The sequence below is a fragment of the Mesoplodon mirus genome (genome assembly GCF_964341445.2).
Source record: "Mesoplodon mirus genome assembly, contig: HAP1_SCAFFOLD_1045, whole genome shotgun sequence".
Lineage (NCBI taxonomy): Eukaryota > Metazoa > Chordata > Mammalia > Artiodactyla > Ziphiidae > Mesoplodon > Mesoplodon mirus.
The window spans coordinates 82,311-94,602 of record NW_028295012.1 but is presented as its reverse complement, the minus strand read 5'-3'; the positions used below and the strand labels follow the sequence as shown (position 1 = coordinate 94,602).

At 38.2% G+C, this 12,292-nt stretch overlaps 1 pseudogene across 1 annotated transcript in view; it reads right to left on the bottom strand.

Moving 5' to 3' along the window:
- Positions 1-215: 215 nt before the first annotated feature.
- LOC309797826 (piwi-like protein 3) overlaps positions 216-12,292 on the bottom strand; it is a 33,185-nt pseudogene continuing 21,108 nt past the window's right edge. Inside the window, exons 7-15 of the transcript in view lie at positions 12,038-12,216; positions 11,524-11,596; positions 5,669-5,853; positions 5,440-5,543; positions 3,382-3,452; positions 2,869-3,022; positions 2,042-2,162; positions 1,032-1,185; positions 216-350 (exon numbers count right to left, since the gene is read on the bottom strand). The product of the transcript in view is annotated as a piwi-like protein 3 (transcript). The remainder of the gene's footprint in view (positions 351-1,031; positions 1,186-2,041; positions 2,163-2,868; positions 3,023-3,381; positions 3,453-5,439; positions 5,544-5,668; positions 5,854-11,523; positions 11,597-12,037; positions 12,217-12,292) is intronic.

The following is a 12,292-nucleotide window of genomic DNA, read 5'->3' as shown; positions in this document are numbered from 1 at the left end:
AAACAAAACTCTCACTGTCAGTTCTCCCGCCTGGAGAAGAGAAGCCTCATGTTAAGTTAGTGGTAGTATTGAAAATAGCATAACACACTTGGAGTCTCATCCATGTCCAGTCAAGAATGGTTTTAAACTCTGATCGTGCATCTAGGAAAAAAATTTCAGATGTACAGATGCAGAATGAGAAAATAAATTTACAAATTGTGGTTTTCAACATCCCATCATGCTTTCTTCTCTATGTTAAAGGTAAAAGAGACTTTTGACAGAGATCCATGTGGTTCTTGGTGAAGACTCTGGCCCACCAGGTAAGCCAGCTTATGGGCATAATGGCAAGGAGCAGGAACTCGGATGATACCCTTTAGGAGAAAGATCAACTAAAAATTTTTTTTTACCTTTATATCTACTTTCCCTAAGTTTAAATTTTTATGGATATCCAAGGTTCAAAAAGTAGATTCAATTTTGAACAGTTTCACAGATCTGAAGGAAAATCAGTATCAAAAAATACCATAGCCATTATGGAGAACAGTACGGAGCCTCCTTAAAACTAAAAACAGAGCTACCATATGACCCAGCAATCCCACTCCTGGGCGTATATCCAGAAAAGATGAAAGCTCTAATTCAAAAATATGCAGGTACCCCAATGTTCGTAGCAGCACTATTTACAATAGCCAAGACACAAAAGCAAGCTAAATGTCCATCAGCAGATGAATGGACAAAGATATGGTAGGTGTATACAATAGAATAATACTCATTCATAAAGAATGAAATAATGCCATTTGCAGTAACATGGATGGACCTAGATATTATCGTACTAAGTGAAGTAAATCAGAGACAAATATTATTTGATATCACTTACATGTAGAACCCAAAAAATAGCATACAAATGAACTTATTTTTATTTACAAAGCAGAAACAGACTCACAGCGACAGAAAACAAACCTATGGTTACCAAAGAAGAAAGTGCAGGGGGGAGCAATAAATTAGGAGTATAGGATTAACAGATGCACATTACCAAATTAAAGAAAAAGAATACTTACTAAAAAAGTGTAATACATGTGGCATAGTATGTAAGTTAGACTCTGTACTGAATCTGGGCTCAAGTAAAGCATGTCATGGATGACATTATAATGAGTGGGAGTGCCAGTGCCAGTGCCTTCTTTCACAGACTGACTCACAATAAAAAAGTCATACCTAGAATTATAGAACATAATTGGTATCAAGCTTATTTTAGAAGAAAAACAATGTAGCAAACCTAGTCTTTGAAGTAACAATTTACAGAAATCTATGATACAGAGTTTCCTTTATATTTAGAAGCCTGGCTAAATTTTGAGCAATGATTTGCTAAAGCAAATCCACAAAGGACAGTGAAATCATTGACAATAACACTCATGGGATTTAAACTCACAAGCATATGCGCTGATGCCTAGAGGCAGCAAACATCAAATTATCATGTTAGACATGGTCATAGGTAATGTGATTCAGAGATTCAGGGAAAGATCGGAATATCCATCTCTGCAAATCACCAGAATATATTCAAACTAAGTTATATAAGTGGTAAGGTTAACCAATTTATTGTAAATATTGAATGTTTATGTCATTTTATGTTATACTTTATGTTAATTGTACTTTTCATTTGCTTTGTTTTCTTCAATCCTTTCATGCCTTCTACTAGAAAAATCAATGTTTCTGCCTTCAAATTTAATTCATTTCTCCCTATCAGTTGGTATGAATGTCCTGTTTTATTTCTTGCTGTGGTTTTGCATAACTTTCTTATTTGCATAATTCACTTAGAAGTCTAAAGTTAACCAGAAGTTCTAGCCTTCTTCCTAACAACTGAATCAGAACGATCAATAAATATTTGTCTGTTTTTAAAATTCTCTGAAAAACAAAATGATTGAAGACAGAAAAAAATATCATCTAATATACCTATCATTTTTAACCTTCTTTAGGTCAATTCTTCCTTTCTCGTCCAAATCATGCAAACCTTAAAAAACTCTGTTACTATTTAAATAAAAAGGAATCTTTAAAATAAAGAAAGATGGCTTACCATTCCATCCTAGTCACCTCTAAATCAATAACTGTTCCTGGAGATGGATTGTCAAGTCTTCATCCTTTTCAATAAAAAATCTGATGTTTGTTTCTTCACCACGATGAAAGTTAGTCTGACACTTAAAAGATTAAGATCAATGTCACTCTGTTTGCTTTGCATTATCTCAGAAGCATTCAGAGTGTCGAAAACAGCCCACACATAGGAGCCATTAAAAGGAGTCTGCAGATGGTATCTCTCCACACACCCCAATTTTACTGTCTTAGCTCCAAGAGCCTGATTCAGGAAGTAAAGGAGGAGGTTTCTATTCATAGCCATTCAGATCCTAGGGGAAGGGTCCCTTCCTCCCAAAGTCAGGATTACTAGTACTGTCTGTGCTGGGCGCCAGGCTTCACTGACAAACAGGTGAAGCCAGAGAAGGGAACTGAGAGGAATCCCCAGTCCTGGGACGTACAGAACTCCAGGATAAAGGAGCTGCATAGTACAAACCATTGACAGGCTATGTTCATGGATTTTTAGGAATATCTGAGGTTAGCAAGCCCTCCTCCATCAAGGTTTGGAAGGAGATTAGAAAAAGAGAAGAATCATGCGGTTCCATATGGGGAAACAACCTGCTACTGCAAGGCTTCAGTTCTGCTTTCTCCTCTGACATGGGCATGGAACACAAAGTGGGAAGGGTCTGTTTTTTTCTCCCCACCCATCCACTGAAGCCCTCTGTATCCAGCTTTCCAATTCACACATCACAACTGTTGTAGATATTTCCCCCTGCCCCCGGAAACTAAAATGTAAAGCTTACAAAATCTGCACTTAATGAGTAATATACCCACTTGTGTCCTCTGTAAGCACTTTCTAAGTAGGACTCCATCTGTTTTAGTTCTTGGTCAATCAGTGCTTGAAACTGTCCATCTCCCACTCCAACTCGATGCACAATGGTAGAATGTGGCAGAGATGAATTTTGTTCATACCAGAGCTTCAAGGCAGCTGAAAGGAAGTCAGAAACACATATAAATAAACCATAACTTGGAACAAAGTGGCCACTGTTTTTGACAACTTCTATGTTCATTTGTCAACATGGTAGCTTTCAGGACACTGCTTAAATCTTCAGTCTAGTCCATACTTAACAACAGTATGAAAATTTTGAGCCAGATAATTCTTTGTGGTGGTCAGGGACAGGGAGTGTTGCTGTCCCATGCATGGTAAGACATTTAACAGCATCCCTAGCACTCTATCCCCATTGTGACAATGAAAAATGTTTTCACTCATTGCCAGATGTCCCAGGTGGGGGGACAGTATCTCCACCAGTATAGACTCAAGCCCTCCAGCTTCCACCAGGCACTGACTATGCAAACAGGTCGTCAGCCCATTGACAAGCTCCTGCCCCGATTGCTGGATGATGCATTGAGAGAACCACCTGTATGGAGAAAAATAAGCCATTAGTTTGGAAAACAATATTAATTCAGAATCAAAATGATGAAATTAATCCATGACCAAAAAAAATTCACTATCAGTGGTTGAGGACCCAAGTAAAGATCCATTCTTCATCCTGCTGTAGAGATCCAAGTATTGGTCTCTTCACATATCTTAGGCATTTTGTAACATTTTGCATGCACACAAAGAGTAAGAATGGAAACATTTGTTAACATTAACTACAAATTATACATGCTTTGAATACATATGACTCATATTGTTTCAGCTCCTGGGGAATTCCACAAAGTGCAAACCCAGTGTTTTTCTGGAGACTCCTACTTCTAGTTCAATGTCTTAAACAATGGTTCATCCATATGAATCTGCTTTGGAGGGAGCAGTTTGCTTCAAAACAGTAATAGCTATTGTGACCACTGCTCAACGTATCAAGTAAAATCACCTGTTTGTCTAGAGTTTCTATCCCCTTATTGCGTTTTTGTTTACTTCAGAGTATTAGGATGACCTGATAGGGTATGATGTATGTTTGCCTCTTCATCTGAATTTGTACTCCGATGGATGGGATCAGGTATTTTGGCTTTACATTTTCACTGCTGCATTCTCAGTATTTACACATAGCAAGTGCTCAAAAATATCTATTGCATGAATGCAAGCTTAACTTTTTACCTATTATCACAACATTTTCTACTAAAAAAGGCAGAGTAAATCCATGTTACTGTATTTAGAGTATGACTGGAAAAAAAAAGATCCTTAAAGGATACTGTGGAATTATACTTGGTGGGCCACAAACAACATTGAACATAGTGGTGGTTTGTGACTGTCCCACATACCATAATGCACAAGAGAAGAATATGCAAACCCATCTGCACTATGGGTTTTATTTTCTACTCTAAGCACAGAAAAAAGAAGGTCCCTGGAGAAAAGGAGAATCATAGGCTATAGAAGCACATCTCCTTATTCAGGTACATTATATACAAATGTATGAAGACAAGATCTTATGATACCTACAGGCCACTAGGTATGTTCCCATAGGTGTCTTCACCCACGTATATCCTAAGTGCTTCCTCATGTGTCCCTATGCAGAGGCTCACTGATCAAATCCTGCGGTTGGCAGAATTCTACCTGTCCTCATCCTTGGAACTTGTGAACATACTGAGATCTAGCCCCTGTGATGATGTTATATGGCACAGTTGACTTTAGGATAAGGAGAGTCTCCAGATGGATGATATCCGACCTCATGAGCTCCTTTAAAATCAGCAAGTTTTCTTTGGCTGATGACAGAAGAGGAAGATGGAGAGATTCAAAAGAGAACAAGAGCACAGTGTGAATTGGCGGGTTGGAAGTTGGAGGGGAGGCAAGGAGCACATCAGAAGGAATGTGGATGGAACTCTAGAAGCTGAGACTAGCTGTAGGTGACAGCCAGCAAGGAAGTGGGGTCCTCTGTCCCACAATCACAAGAAAATTGGCTCTGCCACATCGGCGTATGCTGGGAAGAGGATCCCAAGCCTCCAGGTGAGAATGTGGCTTCTGTGACACTTTTAACTTAGCCTTGGGACTTCCCTGGTGGTCCAGTGTTTAAGAATCTGCACTTCCTCCTCAGGGGGCATGGGTTCGATCCCTGGTCAGGGAACTAAGATCCCGCATGCTGTGCAGTGCAGCCAAAAAACAAAATCTTGGCCTTGTATGGCCCTGAGAGCCACGCAGTGCCCAACATCTGACCCACAGGACTGTCCATGGTCATGTGAGTGTCGTCTTAAGCTGCCATATTTTGTCATAGTTGTTAGGCAGCAATAGAGAATGATCAGAGGCTTCCATACAGAATGTTCTGGGAGCCTGACTTTGCCAGAAGATCAGGAGAGCACATCTCTAAGAACAACTTGCCCATGGAGCTTGCCAACAATGTGTGTTAGGTCCGCCTCTCCTATCTGGCCTCCAGATAGCTCCCCACTAAACACTGTCTGCCAAAGCTTACCCACCGCATCAAGTCTGGATCGATGCTTGCCACAAATCCTGCGACTGACTTCCGTCAATGTACAATACCGTGGAAACAATTGATAACGATGAACATTGCATTCTGCAACTTAAATTTTAAACCAGGTAGCAGCTTGAGTTAGAACACAAAGCAAATTTCCAATTAAATAGGACCTTAACAAATTCTACCAAAGACAGATGAAAGCAAGAGAAGGCAACAAAATCCCCACGTACTTCTATATCCACCTTCCAGAGGGCACCTCCTAGCTTGCAGTTCATCTGCAGGGCAATCTTTGTAGTGATGGTCTCTCTAAGGTCCATTTCAACACACACTGGCTTGGAATCGGGTAACTGACACACAGATATCTTTTTATGCCTTCATAACTTTCTTTATTTTCAGTGGGCAGCAAGAAAAGGACCTTGAAAGAAAGCAAACATGACATTCCCCAAAATGCAAGAACACAGTGATGTGAGAAATGGATGCGTGTCGAGGAAGCTATATAGGTGGAGCACTGACAAAGTAGAGACTATTTATTAAATAGATATCTGAATCCATGAGGGTGAAGGGTCTAGAATCACACTGCATTCAACAAGTGTGAGTGTGAGTGTATGGAAGAGACAGGCTTCGAGACAGGCATTTGGCAATATGCATCGATCCTTTAAACTTGCAAAACCCTTTCATCCTAGTCATTCCATTCCCAGGAGTCATTCCATTTCCAGAAGTTTATCATGAAGTCAATATGGGTGGGTTAAAAACACAGACTGATCTATACCATCCTCAGGACAGTCACCGTCGATGGGATGATGGCTCTGTGTGGGCACTTCCCAAGCATTCTACTTGATTCACTTAATTCTCTCACCAATCGACTGAGATAAATACTATTATCTGCCCCCACCAGCAAACAAGCTTGGGGGCTGTTATGGAAACTGCCTGATTTACAAGCAGCAGAGCAAGTTTCCAAACCCTCGCCAGGACCTTCAGTAGGACACTGAGCAGTTAGGAAGAGAGGCTACTGCTTGCCTTTTTTCTGACTAATGGGAAAAATCATCAGTATATTCTTTTTAACATAATGATGCTTATAGAAGTTTTTGGCAGACGTTCTTTATCAGATTAGGATAATTCTTTTCTCATTGTAGATTAAGTGAGTTTTTCTTTTCACATGAAGAAGTATGAGATTTTATTAAATGCATTACCTGCATGGACTAAGAAATATTCACCACACTATAATTCACCACACTAACCAGTTTTTTGAAAAATATAAACAACCTATTTCGAACTTAGTGGCCCACTCTAGCCCATGGTGTTCTCCTAATATTTCCTTAACCACCAGCAAATCTCTAATAATGAACTCTATTTATTCCTAGTGTTGTTGAGACTTACTCTTTTTCTTTATTCTTGACAGTATCTAATTTTAACTTTTCCAAAGCTTTAGATTTATTTGCAGATTGTTTTCTATTTAGTTTCTCTTTTTACTGTTGATTTCATTCATTCTATTTTACTTTGGTTGACTTGGTTCTTGGTGCATTAAAATCCAGACTTCATTCCCAGTGTATTCGTCAAGGGCTGTTGGTCTCATTTCTAGTTTGCTGTGTCACCCACGTTTTGATGCCTAGTACTTATTTATATAGTCCCTCGGTTGTAAGAGTTTAATAAATTTCCATTATTCTCTCTAATATCACTGTTACTTAAAAAAATAATGGTTTCTTCAGGTGTACGTGGTTTAATGATTTCTAATTGTAATGTACTGTGGTCAGTGTATGTGGTCGATAGGATCCTGGTCCTACATTATTTGGCTAGGTTTCTCCAAGCCCAGTGTGATCAGTTGAAGACAAAGACAAAATGAACTTATAGATGCACTTTTAAAGAGCACCTAATCTTTTGAGTCCATATTTTATACACACACACACACACATGCATGCCCACGTGCACGCACACATCTCCCTGTCTCTCCTTCCTCTCTCTCTCTCTCTCTCTCTCTCTCTCTCTCTCTCTATATATATATATATATATATATATATATATATATATATATATATGAGTAGGTTAATAGGTCAAGCTTTTAGGTACAAGTTTAAAATCTTCTAGATTCTGTTTTTTTTTTTTTAAATCTGCTGATCTGAGTTTCCTGGAGTGGTCAGCTAATATTGTCTCCTAAAATTTCAGCTTCTGGAATAGCATGGACCTGTCTCCTCTTAAGAGCTATTCAAGCTGATGAAGATATAGAAACATGCCTGTTTCAGGCTCAGCCAGTTTAACAAGGCAATAAAGAATGATAGGATTAAGATAGGAGAGAAGTAGGGACCCAGAGAGGTGATCCCAGCAACTGAGGCTGCATTCTCTCCTGAGGTATCTGCCCATCCCAGTAAACACGGCTGAGAGGTTGGGAGGCTCTGAAAAGACTAACAGCCTCTCCTCAAAGAGGGAGAAGGACAGAAATCAAAGACCAGGTCCTGCCAAGGAAAGGGTACTCGTGTTAAATCTTGAGCCTACCACTCTAAACAGATTCGATTTATAATACTATGCTTTAAAGACATGAAGCTATGAGAATGTTCCAGCTGATGGTGGGTGTGTACCACCTTGGTATAACCATTTAGAAATCTGATTAGCAGCATCTAGTGACAAGGAACATTCTTCTCCCAGGTACATCCCAGCAGAAATGCATACATATGAGCACTAAAGACAAGTACAAAAGTAGTCATGATAGTAGTCATGATTATTTGTAGTAATAGCAAAACTACAAATATCCCAAATGTTTGACAATAGGATGCATTAAGTTAAAAACAATGGGTTACTATCTAGAGCAAGAGAACAAAAAACTACAGCTACACCCAACAAAGATAAACCTCAATGCTGAGCCAAAGAAAAACCAACACAAGACTGAAGCCACATGGCTCTTTAGGTAAAGTTCAAGAACAGACAACATTAAGCTATGGTGATAAGAAGTCAGGGAAGTAGTTTCTTTCGTAGGATAGTGAGTGTGAAGGGGACAAAGTGAGCATCCAATGAGATTAAAAGATTATGATCCATTAAATAAGAATCCATGAGTCTGTGTTTACATAAGTAAGAATGAAGAGCTCTTCCTTATAATAAAATATCAACTAATAAATATAGAAGGGATATTGGAAACATAGACATCACTATTTGGTGAGACTATGTTAACTAACAACTGTTTCAGACAAGAATCCTCAATGGATGCTAAAATTAATGAGTGAAACTTCAATGAGAAACAGAACATTTGCATAGTCTTAAAGTGTCGCACCATAATAACTTTAATCAATTACAAAGGGATAAAACAGTAACTTTATAATGGTGAAACCTACCAGACCTCAACTTAATCAAATGAGCAAAATTACAATGACCAGTTAATACAGCAGAAACTAACACAACACTGTACATCAACTAAACTCTAATAATGATAAAAAATTATTACATGGAGAGCTGATGACTTAAACCATGAAAAGAAAAAAAAAAAGACCAGTTAAATCAACATCATGGGCTTCCAAATATGATGGATTTAGTAAACCATAGAATACTTCTGTGATATTCTGCAAGAATGCATTACCTGAATCTAGTCATAAGGAAATGGGCAAACCTATATTGAGGATTGTTCCATAAAATAACTGGCCAGTACACTTCTAAAATGTCAAGGCCATAAAACCCAAAGGCAGATTGAAGATACTTCCCAGATTAAAAGAAGACTGAAAAAGCCTGTTGGTTAGATGCCTCAGGTGACCCTTGATGGACCAAAGAATTTATTTTGCTGTAAAAGGGAATGATTGGAAGAATTTGGATTAGGGGTATAGATCAGATAAATGGCTCAGGAAAAAACATATATATACACATGTAACTACTATGAATAATGACACGTGTATATATATACATATATATGTATATATAGTGAGAAGGAAAGAATGATTATATGTAGGTAGATATAGAGAGGGAGAGAATGATTATAGGAATGTGCTAAAATTTACTGGTTGGGAAATCTGGATGATGGTTATAGAGAGATTTGTACTGTCTTTGCAACTCTTCCTATAAGTCTGAAAATATAAAGTGAAAAGAAAAAAGTTTTAAAATATTCAGGAAAATAGATAGTGGAGGTTTTAGATTGGATTGGTGTGTACTCATTTTTAAACAGAAAATTTGTAAAAGATTCTCTATTTAAAATAACAGGGACTATGTTCACAGTTGCCATTTTTACTGCCAATATCTGATTTTGAGGAATAGGTTATTAATGTTATGTGTAAGAGGGCTATTTTTATTCTTTTAGTCTTAAATTATTAATACAGTACTAGATTGCTTTTCCTTCCTGGTTTTAAAATTGTCTATAGTTTACCTATGCTTTTATTTCCTCTATTTCTGCCTTACTCCACCAGCTCACACGTTTATAGGAATTAAATTCTTTACTATTCCCAAACTATGTGAGTACTTATGAACTCTTGGTAGTGTTACCACAAATTCATATTAATATTTGGGAAGTTAATGTTTAATTTGGGATATAATATAAATATGTGACTTGATGTCTTCCCATCACATTCAGTGGATTACCTTACACAGCCTGGTTCTGGCCCCCACCCAGCACCACACAGCGTTTGAAATTCGTGAGCCACATGGCTTCACCCCTGCTTATATACGAGAATTCCCCTCTGTTCCTGGTCTAGGGAGACTTACATTTGTGCCAGAAGATGTTTTACACATAATTTCCAGTTCCTATTTTATTGGTCATTCCCAGTTGTTTGGAATGCATAAGATTGTAGGCATGCTCTCCCCACCATTTGAAAAGATACCTTAAAATATTTAAGGGACTGCCCTGAATAAAAGATATTGCTCCAAAAAGCAAAACTAGGATAAATTAGTAAAAGTGGGGCAAATTCCCATTCAAGTTTCAGATAAACTTTCTTAAGAGAAATTCCCACAATTAGAAAGGCAGTCTTTCACTTTCTAGGCAGATGCTAAATGAACAAAGAAAGTCATGTGATGAGTTGGGATGCAAACCACCACCAAGGCCTCTTCAACTCCATTCTAACACGTGATGCTTTGCTGAGTCCCACCAGAGGCTTCCTTGACCTAGCTGAGCATTTAAGGCTACAGCACCAGAGAAGCATGAAGCATGGCATTCAATCAAAGTAACAGGAAGCAAGACACAGATTTAAGAACAGGATTTCAAAAGTAAGACATTTCATTTGAGTATAATAATGGCTCACAGAAGGTATCCTTCAGAGTAGCCTACAAGGTTGCTTGGTAGAAGCTGAAAGGAGAGAAAAGTCTAGGCTCTATGGAAAAGACAATAGGAGGAATATCCTGGTTTCAGGATCAAGAAACAAAGATCCCTTTTAAGAGCATCCTGGGGACTTCCCTGGTGGTCCAGTGGGTAAGACTCCACGCTCCCAATGCAGGGGGCCCAGGTTCGATCCCTGGTTGGGGAACTGGATCCCGTATGCCACAACTAAGAGTCAACATGCTGCAACTAAAAGGCCCTGCATGCCACAACTAAGAAGCCCACATGCCGCAACTAAGACCTGGCACTGCCAAGATAGATAGATAGGTAGATAGATAGATAGATAGATAGATAGATAGATAGATAAATATAAAGAACATCCTGGATGATGAGGGAAGAATGGGAGATGAGTTTGGGAAAAGAATCCAAGGAAGAAAGGAAAAAGATGTTGCTTTAGTAATTCAGATACAACGTAGTGACAACAGATGGGAGAAAGGAAAAATCCCAAGAAAAATACCAGACAAAAGAAAGAACACTTACTGGAAGAGAACAGATCATAGACTTTGCAGGTTACAGCTGGAGAGAGAAATGATGAATGTGTACCTACCATAATCCATATTACTTAATATTTGTATGGTGTTTTTTAATCTGAGACTTAAAAGATAATTCTAAGTCCTCAAGCCTAAAAGAATGAGCATAACATGGTGATATTAAGTAGTAGCTTAAACCCCAAAGTCTGTATTCAGCTACATTATAGGGGTAAATTTATATTTTCTGGCCGGTTTAGGAAACCAATGGCAACATCCAAATTCTAAAATACATACAAATGCAGCTCACTAAGGACGGGGCACACATCAAATAGACACTTACAATCTGTGTTTTTTGTGAAGCATGTTTTTCAAAGGTGCTTATATAAGAATGGACTGTATCATCTGCTTCAAGCCTAGAAAATAAGTATTTCATCTATACTTCAAAAGTAATGAACAGTGAAACATGTCACATTTTATACAGCCAATGAACCATGATATAAAACAAGGCAAGATAAACTGCCAAGGTAAGTATTTCAGTTGAAGGTTTTTAAGACAAAAAGAAGTTCAATTTTTGGAAACAAGACTGGGAAGTAGTTTTTGCTATTCCCTCCTCCCCCGTCCACTCATATCAAGTTGCTAATTCTCATGTCTTCAAGATGTAGCCCAATAGCCAGAAATCCACAGATCACAAAAGCCTGATTTAATATGTGTGGGCTGGAGCAGACTTTACTTTTTTGCTTACACACTTTCAGAGTTTGGATAACGTGTCAGATTCCTACAATTTAAGAAGTTTTTCCACTTTCAAATTGCCAGCAATCGATTTTGAAATTGTAGATAATTTCTGCTCTACTTACAGTTTTGCATTTCTGACAATTATGCCCATTTTGGGTGTGATTTTCTGTAGATTCTGCTGAAAGGTAAGGGCTGTTCCATAATTTCCCTTAGTGTAGAGTATTAGCCAATGATCCAGTGACATTGCTCTAAGTACAGGTACCCTTGTATTTCTTGACCAATCTTCATTATGGTTGTCAAACTGGAAGAGAATTCCAAGACATGGTATAAAACTTCATTAAAAAAAAAGAAAACCAACATCATCTAATATGCAAAGG